Genomic DNA, 8,589 nt, shown 5'->3' on the forward strand with positions numbered 1-8,589 from the left:
AAAAAATTTGCTAAAAAAGCTGAAATTAACAAAACAAAGGCTAAAATTAGCAGAAAAATACAAAAAAAAGTAGCTGAAAAGCTGAAATTAACAATAAACAGAGGCTAAAATTAGCCAAAAAAATACTAAAAAAAGGGAGCTGAAAAGGCTGAAATTGGGGGGGGGGGGGTACTGCTGAAATTAACGAGAGAAAAAAAAACTGAAAGGAGCTGAAAAAAGCCAAATCAAAACAAAATCTGAAAGTAGTAAAAGTTTTGAAACAGGACAAAGGGTTTTTGAAGAAGGTGAAAAGCTTCATTCGATTTAAATGTGAAAAACATGGCCGAAAAAGCTCAATATTTCAAAAAGTAAGAATTCCACAAATACTAAAAAGGAATAGCAGGAATGAGCCGAACATTCTGATGTATGAATTGTTGAACTAGCTCAAAAACTGCAGACAAGTTATGTGCCTAATATCGTTTGGAAGAAAAATGGATTTCAGCAGATTAATAAGCAATAATCACACAATTAGTCACCATTGTGCTGAAATGAAACAGTTATTCAGTAGGAAACACATTTGTTGCATGGCCACTGGCTATTCTGTGAATCACCCGATGAGTGACAGGAAAGGGGATCTTCCTCCACACTGAAACTGCTCTGGGAACAGTTTTCATTGTTAGGATGACATCCACCCAGCCCTTTTCTTCTCTACACTACAACTCTATTGGCTGCTAGTATCAGTGTCCCTGTGTGCACACATTGTGCTGCACGGTGAGTCAGTCTTTAGATATGGGTGTTGGCTAAAAGGGACAGTGCAGCCTTTTTTTTTAAAGTGGGATAGTATGCAGTACTGGTGAGATTTTACCTGCAGCAGTGAGCAGTCCGTCATCACAGTCTGAAGAATCTGTCCTCAGGGAAGAGTTCAGCTAACTGCTACTAATTTCTTCCTTTAAAAAAAGTTCAATTAAAAAGCTTTAAAATCGTTCAAGTGAAGGTTGTGGATTTTGATCAGACAGTTACGTGGTGTGATCTATTTTGCAACACAAACATGTTGCAACAAACTGTGGATTGTGTCCAACATGGTCAGCGTTCAGTGGAAACGTCCAGACGTCCAATGCAAAAGCAGCAAAACATGCAAAATTGCTTAAAAAAAATTTGAAATGACACTAATTTAATCTACCAAAACAGAAGAATCTAGTTTTTAAAGGTTTAGAATGAGGTTAACACTGCACTACATGGACAATAACCACCTAGTAACGTACTAATGGTTCGTCACCATTAGTTATATGACATCCAAGTCAAAACGCAGCTGCAGTACTTCAATACATTAAATATTATTTAGAACAACTTTTAGCAGCAACAGCTGTTGTATGAGGACCTGCCATCAAGTCCTTATGATTCAGTTTCGACAAATTACTTTAGATCTCCGAGATTTGCAAATGTTTGCTCACAGACACCTCACTGAGGACATTGATGCAAAAACGTAGTCACTTTGGAGTGAACCTCTACCTGACCTCAACACTTGGACTTTTCCAACTATCAGTAGAACTACTGCTGGGCTCGGGATCCTTGAATAAAAATGTCAGGTAGACAGCGTCACATTTGACTCTAGGTTGGGTTTACCATATTTTTCAGACTATAAAGCGCACTTAAAATCCTTTAATTTTCTCAAACTTCAACAGTGAGCCTGATTCATTCAAACTTTATTTATACGGGTTAATCCCATTGAGCCTCGGGGACTCATTTCCAAGAGAAACCTGATTTATTTAACAAAGAGAGATGACAACAGTGGATAACAATGATAACATTAGACAGTCTTAGAAGAGGCATACAAATTATTATTATTTTTGCAAATTAAAATAAAATGGCAACAGTCAAAAGGAAAAAGTAGTGAAAAAAAACCCCAGGTAGATTATAAGGCGATGTAGAAAACTAAAAACAGGAACATGTCTGCATTGGTTTTTACCAGAAACGTAACAGATGTAAGTCACTTAGAGAGGTCAAGGTCGAGAGCTTCAGATCTTTTTGCAAGATATTCCAGGAAACAGGAGCGGAACTCACTGAGGGAACACTGCAGGTAATAATGTCCTGAGAGCGCACGCTGTAGCTGCACTCACACAGAGACATGTAGGAGGAGATGTATGAAGGCAGCAGACCAAGAAGTGATTTAAAGATGAAAATGTACCAGTGAGAGAGTCTGCGTGAAGTTAATGATGTTCAGTTAACCAGTGAATACAGGGTGCAGTGGTGGGTACGGTAGTTACAGCCAGTTATGAATCATAGTGCACCATGATAGACAGCGTCCAACATATGCAGAGTGCTTGTAGGAGCGTTCATGTTAATAATGTCACCGTAATCAATGGAGGGAATGAAAGTCACAGTTACAAGGTGTTTCCTAGCATTCAGAGTTAGACAGGATCTATTTCTGAAAAAGAAACACAATTTAACTTTCAGTTTCCTTACTAGATTTTCCACGTGAAGCTTAAAAAAAGGACAGATGCGAGTCGATCAAGATACCCAAATATTTATAGGAATCAACAAAATCAATAGGGACACCATTTGAGGATAAAATAAGAGGAAGAACTGCTGGAACTGACTTCCTGTTTGAAAAAGGCATCCATTTGGTTTTATCTGCATTTAGGACAAGTTTGAGACGGAACAAATCTGACTGGATGTTGTCAAATGCAGATTGTAAAAGCTGGAAAGCCTTAGCAACTGTTTTAGCTCGACAATAAACAACTGTGTCATCAGCATAGAAATGTATGGATGCACCAGGGATACTCTGACCTACATTACCTATTTAGATTGTAAAGAGGGTGGGTCCTAAGACTGAGCCTTGTGGCACACCATAATTGACTGGAGGAAGCACCATTATGTTGAACACATTGCCTCCAATCTGAAAGATAGTTGGAGAACCAACCATTGGTGTGATCTGAGAAACCAATTTCTGAGAGCTTATGACACAAGATGTTATGATCCAGTGTCAAAAGCTTTAGACAGGTCTAAGAAAAGTGCAGCACAATAATCCTTAGCATCCAGTGCTTCAACAACGCCATTAAGAACCTTCAGTGAAGCAGTTGTTGTGCTGTGTTGATTCCTGGAACCAGATTGGAGAGGTAAGATGTTAAATGAGTCCAAATACCTTTTGAATTGAGAGTTTATCAGTTTTTCTCGAACTTTGGCTAAAATGCAGTTTAGAGATTGGTCGATAGTTGTTCAGTGAGGTGGGGTCACCCCCCTTCAGCAAAGGAAGAACAAAGGCTGTTTTCCAAGCGTCTGGATGGAGTTTTGGCTGATGGACTGGTTAAAGATGTGGGACAATCAGGTGAGATGTGTGATATTCCGGTGCACCTTATAGGCCAAAAAATATCGTAGTTTTCAGGAATCATAGTTGACAACGACTGTAAGGAATAAAGGCTCTGTAAGTCCAGAACAAGCCCACATCATCATCCCTCCACCACCGTGCTCGACGTTTGGTTATGGGACGCTTGTGCTGATATACTGGGTTTGGGTTTTGTTAAAGATGGTGCAATGCATTATGAAATGCAGAAAAGTGGCACGTTATGACATAATAAAAAAGTAGATAAAGATAAAAAATTAATACAGAACATGAATGAACGGCCTGGGTTTCCTAACAGCGAGTAAAAACATGCATCAGTGCCGTTATGCTTGTGTGAATATGTCTCCATTTGCCTCAATGAGCCATCTGGGAGCAGAACAATAAAATTCCTAACATTTCCACCGCAGCTGTTATGTAGCTGACCTTTTAGTTTCCCAGAGGAAAACAAGAAGAAAGACTAATTTCCTAATTGGTGTCTGCAAAGATGTCATTAGCTGGATTTTAACCCGCTTGTTCAAACTGCTGAGCGGTTTGTGCACTGCCTTCCAGCTCATTATTTTTATTATTTTTTCTGAGATTTGAAGAACTTAGGTTGGTAATGTCTTTTATAAAATAAAATCTGTGCCTGAAAGTCAGTCATTGTTGATTTTATGCTTTGAAAGTTATGCTAAACCTTAAAACTATGGGATATGATCAGTTTAACTAAATTAAAAAATGCTGAACAAACAGTGTTGACTGAAGTTTTCAGCGATGTTCCTGAGCCTTCAGAGTGAACGTCGTGCTTTTCACACGTTTCTACCTGAAAGTTAAAGATCTGAGCCTTTTCATTTGTGATTTTGAGTCTCATCTTTAAGATTTATTATTTTACTATAGTTACGCCCCCAATCAAACTGTTTAAACGATGTTAAAATGTGTTTAAAATATCTTTCTTGGTGTGAAGGAGCCTTACAATGTTGAAGACTGAACACATTTTTGAAGTGCAATAATAAAAAAAAGGGGGTTATTAATTTAGAAACACCAAAGTCACGAGCTTTGGCCTGCAGGTGTGTACTTTTGCACATACATCACAGCCTACCAAGATGCGTGAGTACACGTAAAAGCTTAAAAATGGTCTATTGATGAAATAAATAAATAAATAAAACTCTGTTTTTATATTTCCCTGACAATTTATGAATAATTTCTTAAATGTGACTTCTTTGCTTTCATTTAAAGTTGTTCAAGCCATAGCTTTACCTCATAATACTCTTTTGTTTTTTTTGGGTCTGAACTAAAAAATAAACCGTCCAAGAAGAATTAGGCTGTTGAGCTGACAAAAGAGGAGTCTTTTCAAAATAAGATGGCAGTGACTCTGTACAAAACAAACTACTTTTTAAGTGATAAGAAGAAGAAGAAAAAAAGATGTCTGAGCTTCTTCGCCATATTTTTCCCAAACTTGGTAAACTTGCTCAGAGGCAGATTTCAGTAAAAGAAAAGTTTTAACCCTTCTGGGAACAAGTTGCTTGCAGCTACTGTTGGGGTCTAATGCAAATCAATTCAATTCACTTTATTTATATAGCGCCAAGTCACAACAGAAGTCATAGAGCTGCTGCCTCTCAGCGAGCAGGTCCCGGGTTTAGAAACTGGAAGTTGGTTCCACAAGAGAGGAGCCTAATAACTGAAAGAGCTTTCTCCAATTCTGCTTTTGGAAACTCTAGGGACCACAAGGAAACCTGCAGTCTGAGAGAGAAGTGCTCTGTTAGGAAAGTATGGGACAATAAGATCTCAAATATAAGATGGAGCTAGGTTGTTGAGGGCTTTGTAGGTTAGAAGTAAGATTTAAAATTCAGTTCTGAATTCGACAGGGAGCCAATGGATAGAAGCTAAAACTGGAGACATATGATCTCTCCTAACTCCAGTTAAAACTCTGGCAGCAGCATTTTGGATCAACTGAAGACTTTTTAAAGAAATATTTGGACACTCGGATAATAAACCATTGCAATAGTCCAGCTTAAAATGTGAAGATTTGTAACATTTTCTTTATTCATTTGATGAAAATCACAATCGTTGCATTTATATTTATACATCAGGTCTTGTAAATGAGTCCTCGAGGTTCAATGAGATAAACCTGTCTAAATAAAGGTTGACTGAATTATAGACATTTTATCTTCCTCTAATTAGGAGGAGCACATAACTAGAGAGAAATCAATGACACTGGCATTTGCTTTAGCATGGCACAGTCGAGCTCCACCACCCCATCGATTTTCTTCTATTTTGGGCACTAAGATCCACGTTGGCTGGTCGGAGACGGGCGATTCATCTTGGGGGCTAACGAGGCCTCAAGCTGGTCTTCTACAACCTGGAAAAAGCTTCTGGAATAGAGATCTGCTGCTAGTGTGAACAGCTTTGGTGTTTCTCAATGGCAAGCAGATGTAGCTGCCAACAGAGTCCATTAGTCAGCGCGGGTGAATTAGGACTGCCGCTGTCCTGTTCACTCATCTATCTCGCTAATGGGGAGGGGGGCAGAGGGTCTGGTGATGCAGACGGTTAGGGACAGCACATGCGGAGGAGCGTGTGGGAACCATGTAGAAAAGACAGAATGACGTCACATAATGGGCATTATGAAGTTACCTGCGGGAGTTCTTCACACAACAGGTTTCTTAGCTGTGGAAACTGAGCAGATGTGACATTCCACATGTTGCGGTCACTTATTTGTAAGGCTGGATCAACATGTAGCAAATGTGAAGAACATCAGGATATTGTATTCTGACTAGAACAAATGATCTCCATTCGTTTTGAATTAGCACTCACCTGCTGTGAAGCGAAGTCCAATTATTTGAATCTGCGCAGTTTTCCTTCAGCTGCTTCGGCCTTATGAACACTAGTAACCCTGTGCTGTTGAAAGACACACATGCTCATGCAGTTGTACATTATTTTATGCATCACACTTTTCGCACCATTCGACCTAACGGTGCTCTCGTTGTGTGAATGTTTATGAAGCATTCACACTATTGTGATCCATTTTTCTTCTGTATGTTTTTGGGCGTCTTTCATATTCCACATTTTTTGTGTCATTTCAACAATCGTACATCGAAACATTCAGCTCGTTCAGAAAGGTGCTGTGACTTTTGGTATTGGTGCAACGTTAGCTTTTTGAAATATTTAGCCTTTTCTGCATTTTTTTTTCCCTCTTAGAAAATGAATTGAGCTCATTTTCCATCCTTCAAATCTTTAGATCTGTTTACAACCTTTTACTGCTCCTTTCACATTTTGTTCTGTTTCAGCGTCTTTGCGCAAATTTAAACTTTATTTCAGCTAATTTCAGCTGTTTTGTGCTCCTTTCAGATTCTTTCTGCTAACTACAACATTGTTAATTTGTTCCAAGTTCATTCTGCTAATTTCAGCTTGTTATGCTCCTTTTGGCTTATTTCTCCAAGTTTCAGCTTTTTCTTCTATTTCAACTACTATTTAGCAGTTTTAATGCTAATTTGAGCTTTTTCAGCTAATTCTGCATTTTTTGCACTCATTTCAACTTTTCCCAGCTTAGTTCATGTAAAATGTTCTCTCTCCACTCCCTTCTGGTAATTTTAGCTTCTGTTTTCTAGCTACTTTTTTTGTTAATATCAGCTGTTTTTTGTTGTTGTTGTTTTTTTAGCTAATTTCTTAATTTTTTTTGCAATCCTAATTCAGCAACTATGTTTTATTCCTTTCCTCTGCTAATTTAGGCTTGCTCATCTATTTTGGCTACATTTCAAGCTACTTTCAGCTGTTTTTCAGCCAGTTCTTCTGCATTAAGCAGTCACACTGCATTTTCACAGGAAATATAATTTCTCTAGTTATTTTGATTTGTTCATGTCTACCTTCAACAGAGCAGTCTTGTTTTGTCCTAATATTGAAAAAGGACACTGACATCTTCCTAAAGGACATCTCTGATGTTTCAGGAGACTGTTTTTTTACAGTTTATGAACGGCACAAGCATTTAACATTTAAGGAAAAAATAACTAGAATCCACCTGGCAGTAAAACACGAGTCAGCTTTAACAAGTTATATTTCAGTTTATGATAATAATAGCGCTGCATACAAGAGATGAAGATTTTTAGTAAAAGTCTAACTTTTTGGCCCAATATAGCACCAATTTTACTTGGGTAATTGAAGGGTCACACATTGAATTGAAACATAAATTACAATCACCCATCATACATTAAATCATATTTTTCAAGAATTCAGTACTACCAGTAATGTTTTATGACATTTTGGTTAAACAATGCAACATTTAGAGCCATTCCTTTGATTGGTTTTGAAGCTTTATGTTTAAAGGGTTAAAGAAGAGTTTAGGCCCATTTTAGTCTAAAGGTTTATTAATAAAATCAGTGTTTGTTGGTTTCTTTACAGTAGTCCCTCATTTATTGTGGGGGGTCTGGACCCTGAAGCTCTGCGATAAGTGAAAAACTGCGAAGTAAGAATAGTAATACAAGGAGTAAGTATCACAATCTTGCAATATTCTAAACAATGTTTCTAAATGCTCTAAAAGAGCACAGCCTGTCATGATTTCAACTCTCTGCCTCCCGCTGCACTCTGCCATCTGCCAGCGCTCTCGGCCATCTGCCAGCGCTCTCGGCCATGCCCACTTCTCTGCTACAGGGTGGAAATCATGACACACTGCAGGTGGAAGATCCTCCTGCAGCTGTGGGCTGCACACAGGTGCAGCAGGGGCTAAATAATTTATTTTAAATAAAAATTCCATGCCTATCGTGCGGCTCATCCATCAATCAGCCAATTGTGTGTCATGTCCAATCTTATTTTGAAAAACTGTGATAGCGTGAGTGCACGAAAAACTGAACTGCGAAGTAGCGAGGGACTACTGCATATAGTTTAAGATTCATGTGAAGAGCCAGATGAAGATGGTCCAAGGGCTGCTTTTGGCCCTCAGGACAAATTTTGCCCATATGGGATATCATCTTTGCCCACATTATACAATTAAAAGTTAGATTCTGAACTTTATCTTTATATTTAGTATTTAATGGTTATTTAATGTGATTTTGTATACAGTGAAATAAACCTACTGATGTCAGTGTGCAAATGTTTTCAGGCTTTCAGTGTAAAGACAACACATCATGGGTTTCTTTTTGAATATGCATTAGCTTTCTCTCTACAACACCATTAGTAATATAGCTAATCTGATTTTTTTTTTTTTGCTGTCCTTTGTAAGGTAAAAATCAATGTGCTGAACACAGCTATGGTGAAATATTGTCCAAACCTGTTAGTAGAAAGGAAAAAAAGACAATAAACAGACA

The sequence above is a fragment of the Nematolebias whitei genome, chromosome 20 (assembly GCF_014905685.2).
Source record: "Nematolebias whitei isolate Nwh7 chromosome 20, NemWhi1, whole genome shotgun sequence".
Classification (NCBI taxonomy): Eukaryota; Metazoa; Chordata; class Actinopteri; order Cyprinodontiformes; family Rivulidae; genus Nematolebias; species Nematolebias whitei.